We start from the raw sequence: 12,866 nt of genomic DNA, 5'->3' as shown, positions 1-12,866 counted from the left end.
CCCCCCCCTTCCTCCCCCTTTAACCGAGTGGCCCCGGCGGTTCAAGGTCCGGCCCCCTCCACCAAATGCATCTCGGGTCAGCTCCTTTCAGTCTCGTTGGAGCCGCTGGAAATGCTCGCATTGTTATTTCCTCCCTTCGCCGGCCTTCCACCAACATGAATGGAGGAGGTGATTCGGCAGGGAAGGAAACGCCGATAGACAGCAGAAGAATTCCCCGGAAAATTCACTCTGCCCGCATCGCGAGGGTTCTCGGCTGCCTCCCGATCAACAGAAGGCCCCCATACTTATTTTTTTTCCGCCTAATTTAAGGTCAAAAGGACACCTACACAAGTTTGACAGCTCATACATGCAGGACATGGATCAATAAACAGAGCCCAGATGACTCGTGTTAACAGCTCTATATTCCGCCCATCTGATACCAGTCTTTCTCCAGTATTTCTAACCTGCTGGTAATTTGAATCAAATCTACCACGCTGAGATATATTTGACCCAGACACTGATTCAGATCCTGAACTGAGACCGCTACTCTTTGCAATACAGTCACCTGTGGTCAGGTTTTGGGGCCAGCGGTTATCAACAATATCTCACCTAGTGATGCAAAGCCATCCCTGCAGGATGCAAAAGGTTTTAGTCGATATATCACACTGCTTAGTGCATGCAGAATCGCCTATGCAGGACCGCCAGCGCCAATTTAACACCTTCGCTGGCTCAAGGGATGCAGGCTCTGTGGGGTCGGGAGCGAACCCCGACGGAGGGCTAACGGGTTAATGCTCTCCTCTTCTTCTTTTTTGTGAAAAAAAAAAAAAAAATCCCTCACATTTGAGTGGTAGAAGATTGCAAGGTCTAAGCAAACAGGACAGAGCGATAAGAAGGCTGGCCTAGGGTCTAACTCCACAGAGATAAAGAGACCCACACCACCCCACTGAAAGAACACTTGTACATAATATATTTACACACATATATACTGTATTTACACACTCAAACACTGATATATATATACACACACACACACACACACACACAGCTGGTAGAAATGAACCAGTCAAATACACTCATCAACATGCCATTGATCTCGAAGCGCTGGAAATGTGAAGGAATTTTCCGCAGACGGCCGATGTGTACCTGCTGGCACAATTCACACACACACACACACACACTTTGTGCGTTTGTCCACTCTGATGCACCGTTGCGCAATCACGCACATGCATGCGCGCGCACACGTTACGAAGCCCTCTATATATTAAAGGATATTTTGTTAAAACAACACGAGGAATAGAAGTCGGTCATCGGCGCTGGTCTTGATTATGCATCATTCTTTCACATTCCTTCCAGTATTACCTCGTAAGGCAATAACACAGGCTCCATTGAGCTCCACTGCACCAACAACAAGATCATTGAGGAAGTGTCACACAGGCTGGTCACGCACTTTCCACAGATCTCTTCCAGCGAGCCACGGCAACACTGCAAACCAAATCTGATTAGCCCGAGCTATTCCGTAAATTAAGTGGGCATATAGCAAAAATAATCCAATTATCCACTTCTCAGCAGGAGAAATCTATGGCTACGCCAAACAGCTTTCAGCTGTAAGAGTAAAGCGAGACTCAAGGTGATTTGTCGCGATCACATGGAGACGAACAATATATGTGGATTGAAGAGCGTGTGATTATTTTCAGTGAAATAAATGCTATTTATAAAAACAGTTTTTCATTGTAGTATCATTTTTTTTTTTTGTACCTCTCCATTTGTCAGTGAAAGTATTGGCACAGTCACTCAATGGTGTCGGTGTTTACACCAGTTGATCGGCAAAGATGGGTGGATCAACTGTCATGTTTACTACAGCAGCAGAAACCCCCCGCAGAATGCACAAGGACACGCCGAAGAGGGGAGGATGACCAAAAAAACAGAGAGGCGAGAGCTAAAAAAGGCACAAAATCAAATTGCCGATCTAAATTTTGCAAACCCCGTTCAGAGAAAACAAGCGTCGGTTTCCAATTGGACCTCTTCAAGACATCTAATCCCCCTGCGGTGGCCCATTGAATAAGGGAATGAAAGTAGGAATTGTTCCAGGGCTTTTCCCACTCTGAAAATAAAACAATCTGTGGCATCAAAGGAAATCTAATATTGGATACTGGCCGCATGCATCAGATAAGGCTGTGAAAGTCAAACAAAAAAATAATAATAAAATTGTTTTTTGATTACAGATATGCAGTCAGTGGTTTAGATGAAAAAAAAAAACAACATAATCTTTTCTTAAAATTAAGTTTCAACAAAAAGGCATGCCTTATGTCAAGAAATAGCTTAATAATTACATCGGGATTCTTTCGCTCATCATCCGCCGCTGAATCTTAACAGCAGCAAAAAAAAAAAAAAAAAACCCGGGAAGACTCACGCTGTGTCAAAGACACAAACAAATATTAACAACATTTACAGACGCAAAACATTTCGTCCCATCCATCCGTATAACGATCCATACAATACATCCACAGACACCTATCTCTCATTTTCAGAGGGGAAAACAGAGACGTCAGAGCTGAGTCAGCGGGAACGTCCACTGCCACGCTGGCCGATATTGACTTTGCCATGTTACAAATCTGCCTGCAGCTTCGCACGGAGGCTGACGCGTTTGAAAGAAAAACACAAATCAAACGTGACACCGGCACCGCTGGAGAAACCAATGGTAACCAAGACTATCGTGTGCCAGGTCTTTCTGACGGTTTTGACCGATGAATGGGCTATTGTTCGGGAATGTGACGCTTTCACGCCGCTGTTGTTCTTTCCATTGACTGCGCCTCATTAACAATGATGTCTCTGCCACACCTTCTCAAAGTGAGATGGATTAAAATCAACATCTGGTACATGTGGCGATGACAGTTTCGGGAACACCCCCGCCTCCCGATAACTCGAAGCCCGGCTGAAACGCACACGTCTTAAATGCATCCAGCGCTCCTGCTTGATTCGAGCTACAGACGCAACCAAATTCCTGGAGTGTCAATGCCATAAAAACAGGTTCACGGCACAGCCTGCTTGTTTCAGCACGCAGAGCTGAATGACCCACGGGGTTGTTATGGTAACGCAAACCAGACAGTGATAGTAAATTTAGTGCAGGGATGTTAGGGAGCAAGGCCTTTTTTTTTTTTTTTTTTTTTTGGTGTTATTTTCCCTCTAATTTTGAACGGCATGAACGTTCCAAACTGGATTAACTTGTTGGCTTATATGTGCAATCATGTCATTATGTTGTGATCTTTAACAAGCACGCCTTTTGTCTGTCGAGAGGTCGCAACGAGTGGAAAAAGAAAAAAAATCTCAGATAAAAAGCTTAATGGGCTCTGCGTAGGAGTCATCTGAATAACAAACAATCCAAATCTTGCAGTGGATTCTCCAGTTCACACAAATTATTATTCAAAGATGTACATTGGCTCACAAAAGTGCTATTTTTGTCATGGGTCTGATTAAATTTACATATAACTGTCGGGGCTGGCTGCTAGCACTGAAAATCACACATGCCAAAAAAAAATAAAAATAAATAAATAAAGGAACGCAAAGTCTTCGGATTTGATGTGGGTGTGAAATTGTTGTGAATGCGTGCCGGTATCCGGGCAGAAAAGTGACCGGGGATTTATCGCTGTCTGGCACCGAACCCCGGTTTAGCCGCCAAGTGAAAACACGCCTGCGAGTGTCCCAGCAGAAGGGTTGAGGAACTGAGGGCATCCCAAAACCTCAAAGCCTTCCTTAGGCGATCCTGTTGCTGCGTCATTGCTACGACTGCCGGGATTCCCCCGTGGCTCCATCCCAAGCAGTGAAGTAACTTGTGATTTTTTTTTTTTTTTGCTGAGTTTTTTGGCAGGAAAACACAGTAACAGGCCCACATACTTTGCGAGCCCTTCGGATATGTAGCTTTTGGCACGAGAACAGCTGAAAGTCAGCCAAGCCACAGTTTCCAGCTTCTCGAAAGGCTGATTGGTGGATAAAACTCACCGCAGATGAAATTCGTGGAGGCAAATGATTATTGAAACACTGTTTTTCGCGAAGGCCTTGAGGTCAGTTCTTTGGGTTTCAAGGGAGATTTATGCATTTATTTATTGTAAAGTTTAAAGTTACTGGGACATTTATAACATCGTCATAAAACAACGCTCAGATTCCTGTGACGGTTTACGCATTGATAATGAAACAATATATGTTTGACAGACCTGCTGGTCAAGTCGACGCAGGTTCTCCGTTTGTTCACGGACGATAACCAGTTTAGTGGCCGACAGCCCTCAGCGATGCTTGGAAAGCAGACAAGCAGCATATTTGAATGTTCTCTCGCTGGTCTCAAGTGTCAAATACCCTCAAACCAGGCCTAAACCCCTATCATGACTGTAAAGTATAGTTAAATCTGCCTGTAAACTTGTCAGTGACGCCTTGAGCCACTATCAAACGTACATCGGGCGTTACGAGTGAGTCAACAAACGTCACAGCAGAACTTGAAATCAGGATGGAACGAACTGGGACATTTACAACTGGGTTGGTTTCCAATCGACGAGGGCATAACTTTACGTGTTCCGGGAAAAAAAAAACAAAAAAAACCAGCAAGCAGAAGTGAAACAGCAGGAGGCCGAGGTGGCGAAGCAGCAGAAACAGATCGCACAAAGGGACGCTCGGGAATATTCGGGCTAACAGGAAACGGGCTCATGTAAACGCGGGCCAGTGTTTATAAAGCGTCTTTCGTTCTCTTACTTTCACACCAAAACGGATATCAATGTTTTAAAGCTAAGAATCAATATAACAGTAAAAAAAAAAAAACAAAAAGGGGCATATCATCCTTTCATTGCTTTTAGCATAAAAAAAAAAGAAACTTGCTTATCCCTCATTTCGCTTTGTTTTTTTGCAGCGGCGAAGACGTCGCGATGATTCGGTGCCACTACAACCATCAATAAACGCAACTATGACGGCATTAATTATCGGACTCTTATCGCAAATTCCATCGACTTCCTGGTGACGCTATGTGTAGCCCAACAGACGCTGACACAAGTCATGCTAATTAAGCTTTCCAGGAGCAGTCCTTGCAGTTGATGGAACTTGCATAAAGGCTCCGTGAAAAGAAAGGCGTACTACTGCATCAACACTGGCCTGATCGACCCGTGACAAGCAGTTATTGACTGAAACTGAAGTGAAGCAGCTGTTTGAGAGGCAATCTGTGCCTGGAGGTCTAATCTAATAGGATATAATCAAAACTCTGTGTTGAAAACTTGTTGGAATATGATTTTCAATGTGTGTCATTCATTCCCTTCAAAAATAGTTTCTTCTTCTTTGAGGGGGTTTTAACGATACGAAGGGACTCCCCTAAAGAAGGGATTTTGCTTTCTTGGTCTTTGCTATAACCGTGTATTTATAATTCCGAGAAGCTTAATAAACACAGACTCCGGCTTCTTTATATGAAGCCGACATTACGAAACAGCCAGGGGATCTAAACTTGATCACTGGTCATACGTTTCTAATCCCCAAGGAGCCAATCAGAGAGTACCCCCTGCCCCCCGCGGCAGTCTCACCCCTTAGGAAGGCAGTGCATTTAGCTGGTGCCACCCAGAGAAAACTAGCGGCCAGATTGGGCCCAACAGATTAGTGCGCTAACATCGGCAAACCCCTAAGGTGATTGGAAGACGGCGGGGCCTTAAAATCTCCCTTAAGAATTTCAGCGCTAAATAATCGTGGTAGGAAGCCGATGCTCGCATGTTTCACAATTTACATATTGTGCTTTTCATCGCGCAAGAATGTACTTTGACAGGAAAGATACTCAAATCTGTTTCTTAATGTTTCACCGGCTACTTACCAGCTATTGTTACAGGAAGATTAAGAAACAAGGAGCAGGTGATAAAACATTAAGAGATAGATGGACACTTCATCAATATTTGGAGCTCCGACATAACGCAGCAGTTGTTTTTAAACTGCATTAATAAAAGGTCCACTGACTAAATGCAAGTATCAAGAAGCTGGTTCTCCCGGATAAGCAGAATTTCCCTCTATTTCCTCCGACAGAGCAAGACCAGCAGTTTCATTTCCTGTCTCAGGAATTATAAAGGCTAGAATCAAAGAGTATCAAACAAAACTGCAGTCCTGCAGTCAGAATTGCTACCCTGATTGCATATAAGTTTGTGTTTACAGTACACACAACAACACAGCATCATGAGCTCAGCAGCGCAAACAGAGCAAACCGATAAATTACGGTAGCCTTTCGCATCCCTTGACTGTGGAAGAGTCGCTTGACAGTTGTGTTGGCGGGTTCCCCCAAATCTCAAGTTGACACGGCAACAGAAACAGTGCTGAGAGATAATGCACATGTGGGGACCATATTGGTTATAGGACCTTAGCAAAGAGTAAAATATGCAGAGAAGCTGCTGAAACTAAGAGAGAGAGTCCCGTTTTATCTCTTTTGTAAATTAGTAGATATGTTATCAAGATATATTGCAATATGGTCTTTTGCAAATGCAATTTAGAAATGTATTCAATTCATTATCTATCGCGCTTATCTTGCACAGTGTTCGGGGGCAAGGAGCCAATCCCAGATGACAATGAGTAAGAGGCGGGTTTACCACTGATCCGACATTAGTCGAGCGCAGAGAAACATTGGGACGCACACAAACTTCTCACTCCCTGGACTCACACCCACCGACAGTTTAGAGTCTTCTATAACGCTACCGTTGGCTTCGGTTTTTTTTTGGCCAGTGGGAGAACCTGATTAGAACCCGCAGAGAAGACGACCTTTGCAGGCACAGGAGGAACATGTCAACTCCACAAACAAAGTCCCCACGTGCCTCCAACTGTGGACTTTGAATACATAAAACGCACTTCAGGATTCTTATTCATGCTGATGCTAATCTGTCTGACCCTCTGTTTATGCATAAAATAAGCAGTCATTGAAATTGTCAAATGAAACTGTGCAACGAGGAGAGTTTACAAGGAGAGGCAATCAATCTAACGTATGCTGTTTATTTGGGAGAGAAAAAAAAAATCTAATGTAAACATAGGCTATTTACAAGTTTCCTGTCCAGGCAGGACTTACAGTACATCTCAAGAAACTAGCTGCATAAACCCCTTGAGTGTTATATGCATCTTCATTGTAAAGGCAACAGTAAGGTTGTTTAATGTATATCTTTATTGAATAAGTGAACCCTATCTTTTTGCTCAATATTAAAATGATCAATATTTATCAATATCGTATCTTAACGTGATAATTGTTCAGATATATGGCTAGATTTCAGCTAACTTATACGAGCATCTAGTTTATAGCAGGAAGAAAAACATCTATTTTCAACAGCTGACCCCCAAAACAAGGATTGATCAATGTGAATTGTGAAACTACTATAACGTTAACCAAAACAAATATTGGTAATATTGGTATATTTAATCAATTTTGTTGCATGGAAATCAACCTGGGGGGATTCGGATAATCAATAAAATGATCTGACCTTATTTACTTGAGACAGCAGAAATGTTCTTCACAATTTTCGATTGATATTTAGCTTTTTAATATATTTGACGCAAAAAAAAACAACACAAGTAGTCAATCTAGATTTTGAGTCCAGATCAGGCAAATACCCCAAATCGATATCAAATCAGTGCACGCCGAACAAAAAATCAGAAAACTAACTTGCGAAACCGTCATCGTTTTGTTCCTGTCGTTTGGAGCACAAGTTCAAGTTTTTTATGGTTTCAAAATCTCATTTCCAAATCCGTTAGGGACATTACAGCAAACCACAACTGTTTAAGAACACGTTAAAGTAAGATTTCCTCATGACAAAAATATGTCATAACTGTGTTCCCGTCAAATAAATCTCAAAACAGCAGAACGTCCTGTCTCTCAGAGTGCACGCACTTCTGACAAGCGCAGTGACAAGTTCAACTGAATCCAGGCTATTATTTGTTTCATCAAGAGGAGAGGAGCGGCTTCACGTTGGTTCTCGGTCACGCCGTCCATTGTGATGGACTGCACCAACCACGGCTCAGGTTGTGCCTAAAAACAAATCCTAAATGATAAAGTGGCCTGAAAAAGCTGAACCAGTTCTGCCTTTTGGAGCAAATGATACCACGGTCAATCAGGAGCTTGAAAGGTTTTCTCCAATCAGCAAAATGCTTTTACCGTACGTCCATTTATTCAGGGAAGTTTGTCAAAATGAGGTTTCCATAATTTGATGACTTCATTAACACCTTCAGATGCAATTCAATGTCATCATATCTGCGCTCATTTCATCACCAGGTACCAATGGAACGCCTGGAACGACCAGCTGCGTGACAGACAGCGGACTCTGAGGCAGACGTACGGATTTGAAAAGTCCGATTTGTGATACAAACTAATGTCCGAAAGCTTCTTTAAACCCCGGCTACGAACGTTTCTGATGCATAATCACAACTTAAAAGTGAGACTGTATTAATGTCCGCTGTCGTCAGCATTCCAGCAGTTGGTGCTAAGACTTCCTGAGGATAACGTCACAAGCTTTAGCCAACCAATTAAACTAATGACATATCCTGGTGGTAAAATTATGGACCGTTGTCCAAGCCAAGAAACCCCAAGAAAGGCCGACATCGGAGGGATATAAGGATCCAAATGCATTAAATGTTACACGTTCTGCCTCCTTCCGCACCCACACAGCTGTTACAACGTTGCCTCCACTCTGAAGTAACACTGACGCTGCACTGACTTCTTTTAAGGAACCTTGATCTGCAAAACAAAAAAACTTTTACCCCCATACCAAAACTTTGTTTCGCACTTTGCACATATCAAGTTTGGGAAAGGGTTCGGTTACCTGCAAGTTTGTGAAAACAGATATCAGGAAAGGGGGGGGGGGGGGGGGGGGATTTCATGGCATGCACCGCCTGCTTTGGGTGGTTTAAGAAGGAAAAATATTTGTCAGGTCCACTTTCGCAAACAGCCGAAAGCCTGAAAACACATAAGAGCTTCTTCCAACACCCTCTAACTCCTCTCCTCAACCTCCCGACGTGACAGCTTGGCTGTCCAAACTTTCTCCGGAAGCCGGAGCAGCAGCTGTCACATGCGGGCGTTCATGTCCGGCTTGAGGGCGGTGGGAAGCGGCCCACTTCCAGAACCTTAGCGTTAGCTTGTGCCCTAAATCGGACCTTCGAACGGTGAAGGTTCGGGACGAGCTTACGTTCGAAATAAGACGGATTGACTTCGATACAAAACTACCGAATTACACATATGAATAAAGAAAGAACGAAAATACAGTTATTAACCGTTTTCTGGGGTAATCTGCGACCACAAACGCAAGCATGTTTATCCGTTATTGCCCTCTGGCTAACCGGATAATTAAGCTAACAATCTGCTGGTAATAGTAGCAAGGACCGCTTTCCTCGCAACTCCGAATGAAGGAAAGAAAAAAAAACACATCGCGGTTCGAATTCCACATATAGTCCATTAATTATCAACCACCGCTGACCGTGAAGCTGGTCACATTTTTCTTTTTCGAGGTTTGGAAAAAGAAAAAGACCCTTCCAACGTAAGAAATAGTGCCACCGCCGGCGTAGGTGTAATTTCTCTGGGTGATATACGGCTAGTCGGGTCCCTCCGCCACCGTTAGCAACGGGCTACTGATCAGGCGGTTCGATAACGTATCGATGAGAGCCAGTTGGGACGGGAGAGGTTTAAAAACAGGAAAAAAAGAACTCAAATAGATAAGTAAAACACTTACCGACATGTATCATTCAAACGAGCATGTTTTTAAAACCAGAAAAGATAACTTACTAGCTTCGCGTCCGTTCGGTTTTCACACTCCGCGGGACCGGAAGAATCATTCCCGACTCCCGGCCGGAGGAAGCATCAAGCGGGGCGGAGGAGGAGGAGGAAGCCGAGGCAGAGCCGCTGGTCGTGGGTTTCACCGGCCGCTCATAGGGTCGCTTCATGTGACTGCATGGTATCCGGCCGTACGCGTGGAATTGTGTATTCAGAGATTTAAGCGTCGGTTTCGAGAGCCCGCATCGCTGAGATAGACGGAGAGGCGTGGGGAGGCTCTCCGGCCCGCACACTCAGCCATTGGTTGACAAACAGCAATCAAATGCAAATTCCTAACCTCTGAATCAGCAGGGGCCACCCCGCCCCCCCGAGCCGGGGGCCGTCCACAAATGCCTGGGTGTGAATCCGGGGGAGGGCCGGGCTCGGCTGGGCTCGGCTGGGGGTGGAGGGTCATCCACGAATATACTTTTATACACTCTTTATCTCTGCTTTAGCAAATTGCATTCGCTTCAAATAACCTTCCAGCACCCCCAAGTGCATCCCACTACCACCTCCTGAACTGGAAATCTGCACCGATTCACTGTGCGCTCTTTATTTGCTTTGCTGTTATTGTCTTATTTTCATTCCCCAGTGTATCAGGACTGTCCCAGAAAATTAGAATATTGTGATAAAGTTCTCTATCTTCTGTGATGCAATTACAAAAACAAAACATTCTGGATCATTACAAATCAACTGAGATATTGCGAGCCTTTATATTATTTTAGTATTGCTGATTATGGCTTACGTCTTAAGAAAACTCAAAAATCCTATCTCAAAATATTAGAATATCATGAAAAAGTCATTTTTGTTTTTTTAATTGCATTACATAAGATAAAGAACTTCATCACAATATTCTACTTTTCTGAGACAGTCCTTTATACACCGTTCAAAAAAAATAAAGGGAACACTAAAATAACACATCGTAGATCTGAATGAATGAAATATGCAGATCAAGTATTTTGTTCTTTTCATTTATTTCTTCTTGTCATAGTTATTGTCACTACTTATATTGTCATTTAGTTCTGGTTGTGTATTTTTCACCCTTACTTTTCCTTTATGTTGTCCATTATTATCCCCGATGTTGTTGCTGCTGTCTATTCGAGGATGTCTTGCTATCTTCTGTCTCTATTTGTATTCATATTCATATTTATTTTACGCTATTTTTTTGACATATCTCTTTCACTGCTATGACAAAGGAATCTCCCCTATGGGGATCAGTAAAGTTTCTCTTATCCTTCCATAGCTGAATGTGCTGACAATAAAGTCACACTTTTTTTGATGTTGTTTTGATATATTTTATCCCCCATTTTATTTCTATTTAAATCTTTGTTTCCTATTTCTGTCATGCCTACAACGGTGAGGTTCTATTATAAAAAAAAAAGTTATGTTTATATAATGACAAAAGGTCTTGAGTGTACAATGATTTTGTGTTTGTTTTCATTGCAAGTAACAGCAACTCACATGTAATTAAATTCACAAAAAAAGATGCGATTGGTGCAATTTTGTTTTTCGGCTATGCCATGAACTTCAGAAAAATCAGTGGCAGACATTTATTCTTGGCTGGAGAAAACGCCTTTGTTTTTTTAGAATAATTGATTTCAAAAGAGCTGAAGCGAAAAGTGGTACAGAAAGTACTGAAGTCAGCTCATGACTATATTAAAAAATATTCTGCAGACAGTTCAATATTATATTATGAAGCATTTTCAGCATGTGGCAAATTTAAAATAATGATCCCAACTGTGCCGCTCCATATTATAATTAATATGTGATGTTCATGTGAGTTACATATTTATAAAGATAAAGAGAGTCGCAATTCCAGGCAGAACAATAAGTTATTTTGTCTTGCATCTTAATTCAGCAGTAAATAAAGCGAGGTCAAAAGTACTTTCTCCTGTGAAATGTTGTAGGGAATGCAAATATAATGTAGAATGTAATGAAAACTAGTTTTTAAAGTGCACTTTTCTCAAAAGTCAACTAAAGTACATTAGAGGAGAAACCAACAAAACCTGATAGTTCACTCTGATGAGAAGTTTACACCCATAAAACAGTAAACATAAAACATAAATAACAGAAACATGATCCCTTTTACCCATGTCTGTAAAATGTATGAGTGGAAAAAAAGCACTGTGGCATTAAAGCATTTTTTTTCCTCATTTTTCAAAATAAACATCCAATGTATTTTTTTTCAGTTTGAAAGTTTGTTTTGGGAGGAAGTTTATTCCAAAATAAGTGTTTGACTAAATTCTTAAAAGTAATGATGAAATGTAATACAGTGTCTAAACTTCATGCAGTTCGTATCGTCACCATGAAAAAAAACAATGTTAACACAAATTACTAGGTAAAGATGAAAAGACATTACCACACCTCCGTTATAGCACTGATGTAACACGTTTTTGTTGCTGAATATCCTTTTTCACACAACACACTTCTGCAACAAAAAAAAACAAAAAAAAAAACATGATTAACATGATTTTTAGTCCTGGTATGTTTAAACCAGAGATGCAAGATGTGCTACATCAGAGGGAACTGGAACACACAAATGTGATTATATTACACATCTGACTAGTATAACCACAATTTGGGCTTTAAACAGTGTCTGATTTTTTTGTCCAACACCTCTGCTTATTTTGAGGGAGTCCAGCCAAACTCAAAGAGTTGAAAGACACCAAACACGGACAAGAGAAGGCGATTTCTGCAGCGTGTGTTAGTTCTGCATGGATTTATCTTTGTTTGGTCGAGTCTTGTCATGTTCAAGGACTTTTATCACCCGAAGCAAGGAAACATTTATGAGTTCTGGAATTACGGTCGCACAATAAACAAAATGTTGTTGACGATGTAGAAGGATTCGATATCCTCGCACAGCACCGCAGTTTTCGCTGAATATCAGCAGTTAGATGATTGTACTTTGCGAATGCAGTTTTGGCAACAGCAGGAAATGACGGCTTTCCATTTGAACATTGAGGCTTCGTGACGAAGGCCCCTCTGCGACAGGGAGGCCGGACAGCAGAGCTTTACTTGAGTGTCTGCTGTTAAAATTGAAATTAAAGTCTTGATGTGAGGTGACAAGCCTCAGCAGATGTCACGCTATTGACTTTTCGCCGGA

At 42.1% G+C, this 12,866-nt stretch overlaps 1 protein-coding gene across 2 annotated transcripts in view; it reads right to left on the bottom strand.

Annotated features, from left to right (window-relative positions):
- arid3a (AT-rich interactive domain 3A) overlaps positions 1-9,976 on the bottom strand; it is a 37,761-nt gene extending 27,785 nt beyond the window's left edge. For both annotated transcript variants that reach the window (XM_086161876.1, XM_086161877.1), the window contains exon 1: positions 9,737-9,976. The gene's annotated coding sequence lies outside the window, so the exon portion shown is untranslated. The remainder of the gene's footprint in view (positions 1-9,736) is intronic.
- Between the last annotated feature and the right edge of the window lie 2,890 nt (positions 9,977-12,866).

The sequence above is a fragment of the Fistularia commersonii genome, chromosome 16, assembly GCF_037954325.1.
Source record: "Fistularia commersonii isolate RoL2024-O1a breed Wild chromosome 16, RoL_Fcom_v1.0, whole genome shotgun sequence".
Taxonomy (NCBI): Eukaryota; Metazoa; Chordata; class Actinopteri; order Syngnathiformes; family Fistulariidae; genus Fistularia; species Fistularia commersonii.
This window is presented reverse-complemented; position numbering and strand designations above follow the sequence as displayed.